General features: G+C 39.9%; 1 pseudogene; it reads right to left on the bottom strand.

The window, feature by feature from the left end:
• Window positions 1-203: 203 nt before the first annotated feature.
• LOC146691621 (uncharacterized) lies at window positions 204-1,026 on the bottom strand (annotated as a pseudogene).
• Between the last annotated feature and the right edge of the window lie 11,106 nt (window positions 1,027-12,132).

Here is a 12,132-nt window from a genome sequence, read left to right as displayed (position 1 = left end):
CATGGAATGTCTGTGTAGAGTCTAGGTCATCCAGGTTATGGTAATCTAAGGAACTTGGAAGGATAGAAAAGCGTCTTGACTTCTTTAAGTGTCTTGAAGATTTTTCATCTCTCCAAGAAGCTTCTTCAGTTCTAAGACCAAATGGTGGAGAGTCCCAGATTTTAAGCCCTAGTGGGAGCTGCCCCTTAAGAGGGTTCGGCCCACTATTGATCATTTGCCTCATTACAAGAGCCAAGGTGTGAAAAAGGGTGCGGATCATAATCAGCAGAGGTTTCGAGTGAAACTATTGTAAGACTTTGGCTCACCCCATCATGTGACCTACTGAGATCAACTGACTGAAGATGTAAGTGGGTGGGAAGGGATCTCAAAACTGGATTACAGGTGACAGACAGTTTGTGTCGTAAGCCACTGCTTCTGTTCAAGGATGGTCGTTCACAGTGGACATAAATGGCTTCTTTCACTCCTCTTTCAAACCATCTGTCTCTCTGTGAACATTGACATCTTCGAAAGAGTGACCTTTGACCTTTAGATGCAGGTGTACAGTTGAGTCTTGTCCCATTGAGGTGGCTCTTCTATGTTGTACCATGTGTTTATGAATTGGATGTTTAGTTTCTCCAATGTAGAGGTCTGAGCATTCCTCACTGCATTGCACATGATATACTACATTGTTTAGTTTGTGTTTGGGATGAACCAGTTTCTGTCTGAGTGTATGGCTGGGTTTGAAGTGCACTGGGATGCTGTGCTTGGAAAAGATTCTCCTGAGTTTCTCTGATAAACCTGCTACATAAAGGATGACGATATTGTTTGATATTGTTTGATATTGTTTGTCATTCTGTTTCTCCTTAGTTGGTGTCTGACCTTCTTTTCTGTGCATCTCTGCTGATTTTATGAAAGCCCGATTGGGATAACCACATATTTTAAGAGCTTTCTTTACACCTGTGTGTTCCTTTGCTTTCCCTCCTGGCTTAGAGGGAACATTTTCTGCCTGGTGTTGGAGGGTCCTGATTTGTGTTCAAGAGGGTGGTGGGAAATTTAATGGAATAGTTCTGAAGCATGACAACATGAACAGATTTCTACAAACATTTAGAAATGATTCATCTCTGCCTCTCTGACTAATTAAAACAATTGAAAGGTAACAAGCCTTGCAAATTTTGTCTTTGTCTTACCTGTTTTTTGGGGGGTTTTTTTGACTCACTGCACTTGCTGCTGAATATTTGCTTGACTGGGAGACAATGACAAAAGGGAACCTACATCTCCAAGGTGATAGGTAGAGACTGAAAACACAGAGGAAAAACAAAACATTTAGCATTCATCTTCCGATCCCAATTTGTCATAGTACCAGACCGTGGAGGGGGGGAGAAAAAGCACCGACATCAGATAGTAAGGCAATGGGAACGGGTGAAAGGAAGTGTGTGAGATCTGTTCAGCTCTGACAAGCTGACTAGTTGTGCCAAAAATGGCATCTGCTGGTTCTAATTACTAAAATGCTTTGGCAAAGCAAGGAAGGAACTTTGCAGAGTTGGAAAGAGCTTGCATGAGCGATGGCTACATCACACTCTCTGATGAATAGAGATACATTATTCACATTAAGCTTCCTTTATAAAAGCAAGCCTAATTCTCTTGGAAGAAAAGGCAATTACAGCAGTCATTCATCACAAAATTATCCAAAATTCAACAAAGCTGCTGACCCATGCAGCGCAGCTCTGGTTTTTCTAAGAGCTTTGTTAGAGAAAATCAGTGTGATTTTTTTTTGTAGTTAGACTTGTAATCATCTTTAAAGTAAAAACACTGCTCCATAACAAGCATTTCGCAATACCTGAAAGCAGTACGCTTCCTTGTTATATCAGAGAGTTCACAGGTTGATGGCGATATGATTCCACACATGACTACCTTTGGCTGTTTGAGCAAGGGCCCAAAAGGGAGCTCAAGAAGAAGCAGTAAGGGGTGGTCTTCACTGATGCTTGAGTGTTGGTGGCTGATAAGGTGACATGTTGTGGTGCCCTCAGGAGCTTCCTCTCTCTACTGCCTCTTTTCCTTACACACACACACACAAACAGTCACACAACACTCAAACACGCTCAGTGTGTTCCTGCTTATCTCAGAGGAACGAGAGCCCCCTCTCCTCCCACACAATCGTTCTGCCTTTCCCTTCTCTTTATCTCCTCACAGTCATTTATTTGGAAGATGGAATCAGAGCAGCTCCCACTGCTAACATGCTGCAGCTCCAAAGACCTATAAAAAGAGGTTCTGAGACTAAAAGAGAGAGAGGGAGAAAGGAGGAGTCAATGGGAGCTTTGTGGGTGAGAAAGGAGGTCAAAGCTAGGGATGGCTAAGAGCGAAAGGTGAAAAGACTAAAACGAGGGTTTGTGGGGAGTACAGGGAGAAATAAGTGGATATGAGAGGATACAGAGACTGGCATTATTATCACCAACTTTTTTTGCAGAGTTGCTTTTTTTTTAAAAATATACACTTTCATTAAAAGCCACAAAGAGGTGGCACAACACGCAAGGTACAAAGTACTGAGACAGAAGAAAGAAGCAGGATAAGGGGGAATAGCAAAGCTTTAGGATTAAAGCTCAGGTAAGGGCGCTGACATGGTTAGACTCGGGAGAAAGAATGAAGTGTAATAATAGAGTCACATGAGGGAATGATGGCACAAGGGAAAAAGGCACCAATGCGGGAGTTGTCTGTGAGTGCAACCAGGTCAAAGGTGTAGAGCTGGTTTGAAATGTATAATATATATGCGGTCGAGAGTTGGCCTTTGTCCATGAAATACAACCTAGATTCCCAGCAGAATTGGCTGTCATTTCCCCCCTATTTAGCCTTTAATTTTGGATGGAATAACCTCCCTTAGGCAGCTATAGAGGACAGATGAAATCTCACATTTCTGTCACCTGCTGATAGACCCAGTACTTCTAGATAAATTGGGCCAGAAAGAGCACTCAGTTGTACCCTTAAACCAAAATGAGCTGCAATGGCTATCTGCAGCTTTTTACCTCACTTAAGTGTTCTTGGTTAAGATGTTGAATTTTTATTTGTGTTCAGCTTCCAAAAAAAGAAAAAAAAATAGCGTAGATAATTTACCCATGGCTTTTAGTTGCACTTTTTTTTTTGACAAATTACAGAAGAAACTTCAATGCTTGATCCCCACAGAGATGAAAGATGATGCTCCTATGTTAGGGAAAATATTCTAAAACACTTCTTCAGTAAAGACTCAGAGAAGAGAAACACACAGAGTTCTTGCTAGCAAGGGCAGTCTCAGAGACTCGCGCTGAGCTTTGCGCTGGTCTTTATTTATACTTCAGTGGTGTGTGTGTGTGTGTGTGTGTGTGTGTGTGTGTGTGTGTGTGTGTGTGTGTCCTGCTGATCAAAGGGTCATAAAAGCACAAAAGGTACATCCTTGGTCAGGAAAGGGTAGTCTCCCCCTCACCCTAAATAACATGGTGAGGAAGTCCAGCAGTTCATCTATATGTAAAGAAGCACTTAAACTAAAACAGACATGGCTACGTTAATCCTGCCGTAAAACAATAAGAGAAGGTATGACCTCTCTCGTGCTCCCAGGATGTGGGTGTGCATTCTACTGTGGAATACACACCAAGCCTTTGCAGCCTGTTAAAGATCACACACAATTAATTATATGCCTCTAAGTATACATGGTTGAATATTTCCTAATACAAATAACTACATGCAGTATTCTACCATATGCAAACTTATATCACTAAAAGATTATACTGACTACTAAATACAATTTTCCATTAACATCCTATTTTTATTCCCAGGCTATCAAATACTGGCTTTGAAAAAAAGGATATAAATAGAGTATAATTTGCAATGCCTTTAAAAAAAGGTTGATTAGTGTTCTTTATTTAATACATATTTTGCCCATACCACAATTGATTACTAAGCCTGACCAAGCAATGCCGAAACATGCAGCAAAGTAAAAGTTGGTGCAAATCAAACAGTGAAGACAAAGCAAACTAAAGGCCCAAGTGGGAATAAATTACTTCAAAACTCCAAATGTGGACTTTACCCCTCTCTAAAACCAGATCATTACCTGCTGACTCCCAATATTGCTGCAGTTTGATCGATGTGTCTCCTTTATCCTACAATGACACAGTTCTTCCAGGGTTACATCCATAGAATGCTGGTCACTGAATCATTTGATGAATATCAATCAGCTATTGCCTACATGGTCTATCACAGTAGTGTGTGGATTGTACACTGTAAGCAGATTTATCAGCAAAAAAAGCTGTAATTCATGTTGACAAAGTCCAAACTTTAACACAAAAACCAAAATATACACATATGAACTTGAGTAACACTCTGTTCTTAATCCATAGGATCTAATATGATATCATCCCACTCTTTGCAGCTATAACAGCTTCAGCTCTTCTGGTAAAGCTTCCCACAAGGTTTCAGAGTGTGTTTATGGGAATTTTTGACAATTTTTCGAGAGTGCATTTGTGAGGTCAGACCTCAATGTTGGACGAGAAGGCCTGGCTCGCAGTTTCGGCTCTAATTCATTCTAAAGATTCTAAAGGAAGTTGAACTCAAAGCAAGACACTATAGAAGCCATCTATCATAGAAAACACCTCAGAGAACACACAAGTAAACATAGGTAGAAGAAGACTTACATTAACGTGACAGACCCGAGGGACCACAGCTGTGGTTCGGATGGTAGAGTACCAATCAAAAAGTCAGTGGATCGATCCCAAGCTCCTCCACTCTAGCATTAAAGTATTCTTGGGCAAGATACACACACACACACACACGCGCACACACACACACACACACACACACACACACACACACACACACACATATTGAAGAATGAGTGTTTGCAAATGTTAGATGAAAGCATTGTATGAACGTGCGTATGACTCACTGATGACATTTGTAGCAGAAAGTGCTTTGAGTGCTCTATATGCAAGACGGGAACCAGAACTAATACGCAGAAATCTAAAATGCAGCATACTAGAATAACAATTAGCCAAAAAGGACTGCAAAACAAACTCGTTACTAGAGAACCCATGAATTAAAAAACAGAAATCTGAGATAACACCAACAGAAGAAATCAAACTCACTATTAGAAAAATGAGATTAAAATCAAAAAGCAGAATCGTACTAAGTGAGTAGAACTCAAGTTGCACAATAACTAATACTCAGGATTAGTAGGATGATAATAAAATCACCTTAATAATAATCAAAAACTTTGATGTACTCTGAGATTTTGGGTGTACATGCCAATACAGGGCTCACCTCCACCGTCATCTAAATGGTGGAATAACTTTTGGAAGACTTGTGTTCCTCCAGTTTTAGCACAGACTTCACCAAGGTGCACAGAAGCTGTAATGCCGGTACATGATGGAGCAAAACCATAATGCAGCTTGGTTTTTTTGTTTTTTTTTAATTTCTGATTAAAATAGAGAATCTGAAACTTTTACTAGCTCATTCAGTGTACAAAGCATAACTATGGCTAAATGGCTAAATGGGTTTTCTAAAATTAGAGGAGATCAAACACGCAATGGAGGATGGGCATTATAGCTTCTATCAATCTATAGAACCCTTAATTTCTCACTCATTCACTTAGCTGGTCAAATTGGAGCTTTTAATACAGCTTTGAGGGCTATTGTTGAAACATCCATTAGGTGACAACTAATATTTGGTTACAGCACCCTTTTTACATTTTTGTTGTGTAGTTTATACTGTATTTGCCTATCAAAGCATTATTTTTCTATTTAGTTTTTTCAGTGATAAAGAGTGAATGATTCATGTGCCAGTGGTTGACAGAGGAAACTGATAAGCTGTCAGAATTAATAGGACGATAGGAGACAACTAAGGAAGAAAATTGCATTTTGTTCATGTAAATATCAGTTTATCTTTCTATCATTTAAAAAATGACTTTCTGAAATTAAGTTTCGTCACCTTCATGCATATTAAAATTTCTTGCTATCTGACATCTGGGCTTACTGACTAAAAAGTGGAAACTGCACTTCTCCAAGAAAGCTTAATATCTTTGGGAACTTTTTCGACTCCCCCTCTCCCTTTGGCGACTTTCTTTTTTAACACTGTATCACTGCTAACGAGTCTTTTTGGGGCCATGGTTCCCCACAGAGAGCCTTTCATGCTTATTTCACTATGCTCTTATCACAAAAGGCATTATGAACTTAATTTCAAGGGCACAGAAATTGGGCATTAATTATCCTTGTATTTATTTTATTTTCGGAAACAGCAGCGGTGGGAGCACGATGAGATATTACGCCGCCTGTGAGTGATTGTCTATCAAAGGAACCATTTGTGTATCATGTATCACAGATGTTATCATCTCCATCACTGACAAATAGGTCATTGAGATAAATGTACCACCAAGGTTAGCGTCTCTGCTTTTACCATTACAATGACAGTCGGGGCGTTCGCAAAACAACAAAGTAATTTCACGACGCTCGCTGATAATTACATGACGGTGATATTTTGAATAGCGATGTACAATTACACGCTGATGAGCCGTTGATTATGGCGTGTTTGATTACTCTAAAATGATGTAATGAAATGTAATAATTACTGTTGTGATACACAGATGTTATTGCGCAATTGAGCAATAATGATGTACTGGGAGCAATGGAACAAGCTACTAAAACAAAAGATATTGCACCGGGACTATGACAGAACGAGAATACACAATATCCATGTTGAACAATCAGCAGTTTGTTGGCAGATTGAATCTACAGACTTGCATTCCTCTGTGCAAAATCTGCAGTGTGCAAATGTGTCGTGTACGCTTCCAACATTATTAGAGATTAGAGAAATATAAAATTTACATGAAGTGCTTTGCATTTATGGAAAGTATCCAAATATAGATAAAATTTGATCTGTGTAGTTGCAGATGGGATGCCTTAAAGGGCAAGTCTTGGCACAAGAAAGAAGACAAAAAGTCACTAGGTGCAATGACTCAGTCCCATACATGCTATCTATCAAAACCATTGCATAACAACAAGCAGAGTGATTTATTTTACAAAGTGCCCAGATTTTGGAAAACCAAAGAGCTTTAGACCTCAGGCATTTAGGCTTTTCTGTAATGCATGTATATCATATTTTGTGTTTTTGTTATGCCAGTCTTGTCCTGGCCTCCTATTAAGTCCTGCTTCTAGTCTATGAGAGAAAGAATTAGAGTATTTTCTTTCCCTATAAATTATACATGAGATGCATTCAGAATGTACCTGCAATACACAAAAGTATGTTAAAGTGATATATTAGGCTTAATATAAACTTTATAAACTCTCCAAAAAACATTAGAAACAAAGCAAAGTGTGCAGGACTTTGCATGTTTGCAATTTCATGATTTATTTCAACCTTAAAAGAGGTAACAGCCTAATTTTTGGTAGTCTTTCACTCTTATGAGTTACATCCAGACAGACACACACACATGCACAAACAAACTCACTTACCATAAGTTCTGACTGACAGTGGAAGGGTTATGAATCTAGATAGTAAAGGAGGTGTGCTTATTTTTTACTCCTTTAGGGCGGAGAGAGGGAATGATGAAAGGAGAGTCGTGTACCTGTGGGAGGTCAATATCGACACAACCCAGCTCAGAAAATGACTGGCCTGCGGAGCAGAGTAGTTGTTCAGGGAGAAGCCAGATTGACTACATGGTAGCAATGTAACAGTAATACTGTTCCAAGCCTAGAGGCTCCTGGTCACTGCCATCACTCCTCCATAGATCCCTGCTGAAGGTGCTTTGCCATTTCATGGTGCAGCAGAAATACAGCTATGATGGCTGCTTTTGAGTTTGATACAAAAAAAGTAAAGAAAAGTTTTAGAACAAGAGTCTAAAACAACACCACCGGTAATAATAAACTCTTGTATTCTTGTACAAGAAATTGTTCTGTCAGCCATGCCAGAGAAACCACAGTAGAAAGGTAGCAGGGGGCCTACAAATCTGGATCTGACTATAAACTGACACACATGACTAGCCAAAGTGCCCGGAGACATTCTGTCCACAGTGCATGAAGAGAAAACAGTCAAACATGCTTCGATATACAAATATATGTAAACTGCTGAGATTAGTTCAATTTTTGCACCAAAAGAGGCATATGCATATTGAATTAGATAAGAATAATCAAAGAAAAACAGAGGACTAAATGAACAAATGCAACACAAAGGCTCTTGTGAAAGCAACCATGACAGCTGACAGAGGTGAGATGCTGCTTTCACACATGACCTCTTCAGCCTAAACAAACTCTGCTGTATTTGGCTTGTTCATTTGGTTTGCTTGCGCTGCTGTGGAAGTTACTGTGGACTAAACAATATGGGGCAGTTTATTTGCGGTGCCAAAGCACACAGAGCCACATCATTCTCACAGTAGGGTTTCCAGCTAAATGACAATTACATGCATCTTCTTTCCATCTTGTTTTACCTTTTGGATGACTTCATTGTCAGGCCGGTGAGACTGGAGTCTGCAGACATACTGGTTTCTCTTTGAGGCTGAATCAAGCAACTCATAGTTTTGAAAATAAAATGAAATGATATATAAAAGCTTGACTGATTAACTCTAAGATCAGATTTTCAAAAAGCTATAGCAAAAACGATGGGATTGAAATGATGGGAAGAGGCGTGAGTTTCTCAAAATGGGCTCATTGAGTGCAGCACGGATAAGATCTTGGAAAGGCTGACGGCTGCCCTGAATACTCGAATAAGATCTCTGAGTGCAGACTGGATTACATCTCGGAAGGGCTCGCTCGGAATAACATCTCTGAGCGCAAATTGGATGACATCTTGGGGAGGCACACTGTCGTGAGTTCTCAGAATCGGCTCTTTGAGCACAAGAATGACAACATCACAGAGCGCAGGTATGGCGAAGCTCGCGGCTCTCAAACGGGAGATTGAGAGACCAGTGTTGGACTGTTAGAACAGCTTTGAAATTCATATGAGCTGTTCGCACTAAAGTAAAAAGCACCATCACTTCATGCGGATACCCTTTCGGCGCCAGCTGCGGTCGCAAGGCTGGAGCCGAACAAAAACACCCTGATAACGACTGTGTTTAGTCTGTTCCTTCCCATTCCATGCAAGGCCACCTGGGTTGGCTGGAAGACTGTGTCCTATTTCACTGCAGGGCAACCTGCACGTGGAAAATAAAGCCTTGATTGATTGATATTTCCTCAGACCTAAAAAACATAAATAGTTTTTTTTTGGTTCTCCTGTCTCTTCTTTACCTTTTAATAATACTGATACTGCTAATATTGGCCTATAATATCAGTCTGTCATAAATTGGTTGCGCTCATATTTATGGATTATTGTACCAGCTTTGATTATTGCGAGCCATGAACAAAAAAACCTGCTTAAGTTCCACCTCCTTTATTCCAGTCCAGCATGAGCTGAACTTCCAAGAAACAACAGGAGGTTCTGTACAAGCTTCAGGATCCCATACTCATTATTTCGCCACACCAAAAAATAAGCTAGACATTTCATTTACTCAGCGGGGCATGTTTTTGATCTGGGCTATCCATTAAAAAGCACCGCATGTTCTACTTCCCTTTGCCACGCATACTGAGAGGATGCATAGGTAACAGGTCAGACTTTAAGTGGATGCTGCTGTTTTTCACTACTGCATAACTCTGTCTGAGACTGCATTGTGTTCACAGAGAGAATCAGCTCACAGGATGCTGCCACTGCTGCTGGCCCATGTGGTATCAAGCAGACACACGGTAAGCACACAATAAAATAATAATAAAAAAGAAATACACACATTGCAGCAACTTCAAAATGTTTCAGAGTGGGACCAAGAGGAGAATTGTGATGTGAGCTACACTGCAATTAAAATGTCACCCAGTGTACTTCTGACGGGCTGTACCAAGTCTTACGGTGGCCTTAATTACAATGAAGTAATTACAATTTGTTTTGATCACTCACCATATTGACCACGCTTGACAGACCAAGGGAGACAGTTACTGCTGCTATTGATCAGTAACAGCAGGATGGAAAAACATTTCTGTAAATGTCAAAGTGGAATCATTGAGAGTCTCTGAAGACTGTATGTGGGTGTCTGCATCTGTGTAGCACAAGTGCAAACATTGCTTTCTCAAATACCTACCATTTGGGATGTACAAGTATGTATGTGGATAGTTTGTGCCTTCAAAGTGCATATACTGTGTGTCGAAAATCGAAACATGATTTTTTTTGTGCATTTTTCTTTTGTGCACATGTTTCTGTGTTTGTGCAACTGCCCTGAATTCATTTATTCACAAAGAATAATAGAGGAAAACAATCTAGTGTCTCCAAGTTAGTGTCCAACTATCAGCTATTATCCTTACACCATATGCATCTATCTATCTATCTATCTATCTATCTATCTATCTATCTATCTATCTATCTATCTATCTATCTATCTATCTGTGTGTGTGTTTGTGTGTGTGTGTGTGTGTGTGTGTGTGTGTGTGTGTGTGTGTGTGTGTGCGTGCGCGTGTGTGTGTGTGTAAATCCATTTACAGCAAACATATGATTTATATGGCGTCTGCCCCAAGGTTAAGAATTAATCACTTTCAGACTGGCAGAAAAGATACTGATGCTTCATAAACTGAAACAATTTTAGGTACTTTGTGCCTGATCTAAAAAAAAAAGAATTAACCAAGGACACTGTGTAGGAGGCACAGATCATCAGCAGTCCTGCCTAAACTGTTGCCATGGCTGAATACTGACAGCAGAAAATCTGGCAGTGATGTTATTTTTAGGAGGCGATTTGAGATTATAAAGTCATGTCATTGTGCCAGATTGAAAGTGTAATTTAGCAATGCAAGCTTTTGATATTAAATGTTTACATTTGAATCTGGTCTTTCAGTTCAGCCATCATGTCGCACATTTTTAAATCCTCTCTAAACACTTATGCCTTGCTCTACAGCTAAAATCTCTTTCTGGAGAATGTAATAAGGCTCCATCTTGGGACCACTGGGACACAATACTGTGGCACAAACAGCCCAAACATACAAACTACCAATCCCCCCAATGACTAGCCAAACCCTCAAAATAACCATCTAACTGAAATTTGAGTGTGTAGAAGCTTTGTGTCACAAAACAAGAAGCATTGCTCATTTGTCCACACACACACACACACACACACACACACACACACACACACCCAAAACCTCTTATCTTTTAAGAGCATTTTGAGGGTTGACTAAGGTTGTTTTGTGCATTTGTGCAGCCAGAAAATATCTCCAAAATGCACTTGTTTCCTTCTTTTAGGGCATTTTCACACATATAGTTTGTTTACACTGGATCAAATCATTTGATAAGTTTGTAAAATTTTACAGTTTTTGCTCGTTGCTTGAACACTATAAACCCATGCTTAGACTAAAGTAACACAACTTGAAGCTTTTGTTACCATACCTCAAACACATGTACCCATACCTTAAACAAAAGTGCTGCTTTGCACTCTGGTTGCAATTATGCAACACACTTACTCCTTTATGCAACACACATGGTCCTGCATACTACACTCTATTTCATACATAAGACACTTCGTTCAAAAATGAAATTTCAGGGTGGCATTTGGAAAACACATGTATCCAAAATACAAAACACATCGGGTAATTGCAACCACTCAAATATACACCTGAAGGCACTTACTTGCAAAACTGAACACCAATTAGCCAACCACAAAAAGCCCTCAGTTTAGCCAATTCAAGAACTTTGCAAGCATGGATGGAGGGAGAGCAAGAGGAAGAGGAGGAGGAGGTCAAAGAGGCCATGCACGGACCCATATTTCTGATGATATAAGAGCAACTTTGGTGGACCATGTCATCAACCACGGCCTGACTATGAGGGAAGCTGGGCAGAGAGTCCACCCACATCTAAGCCGCTTCACAGTGGCATCTGTAATAAGAAAATTCCGACTAGAAAACAGGTCTGTCTTCATCTCACTGCCTTCTACTCTACTCAGATGGTTTTATAGTACTGTTCTACAGTATATCACCATATCAAGTGTACAGGGTATTGCAGGGTGCTAATGCTCCTTTTGCAGCCAAAGTGGTAGTTTCTGTGAAACATACCATGATTACTTATATTGAAGTACAGTGTTGTACAGTGGATGATACAGTATATACAGTAAAGTACTGTAAGAAAAATAAGCAAACCGAT

Source organism: Copadichromis virginalis, linkage group LG15, assembly GCF_057382275.1.
Source record: "Copadichromis virginalis isolate Kocher_CV1m ecotype Utaka linkage group LG15, C_Virginalis_male_GT1.1, whole genome shotgun sequence".
Taxonomy (NCBI): domain Eukaryota; kingdom Metazoa; phylum Chordata; class Actinopteri; order Cichliformes; family Cichlidae; genus Copadichromis; species Copadichromis virginalis.
Note: the sequence above shows the minus strand (reverse complement) of the source record. Positions and strands in the feature narration are given on the sequence as shown.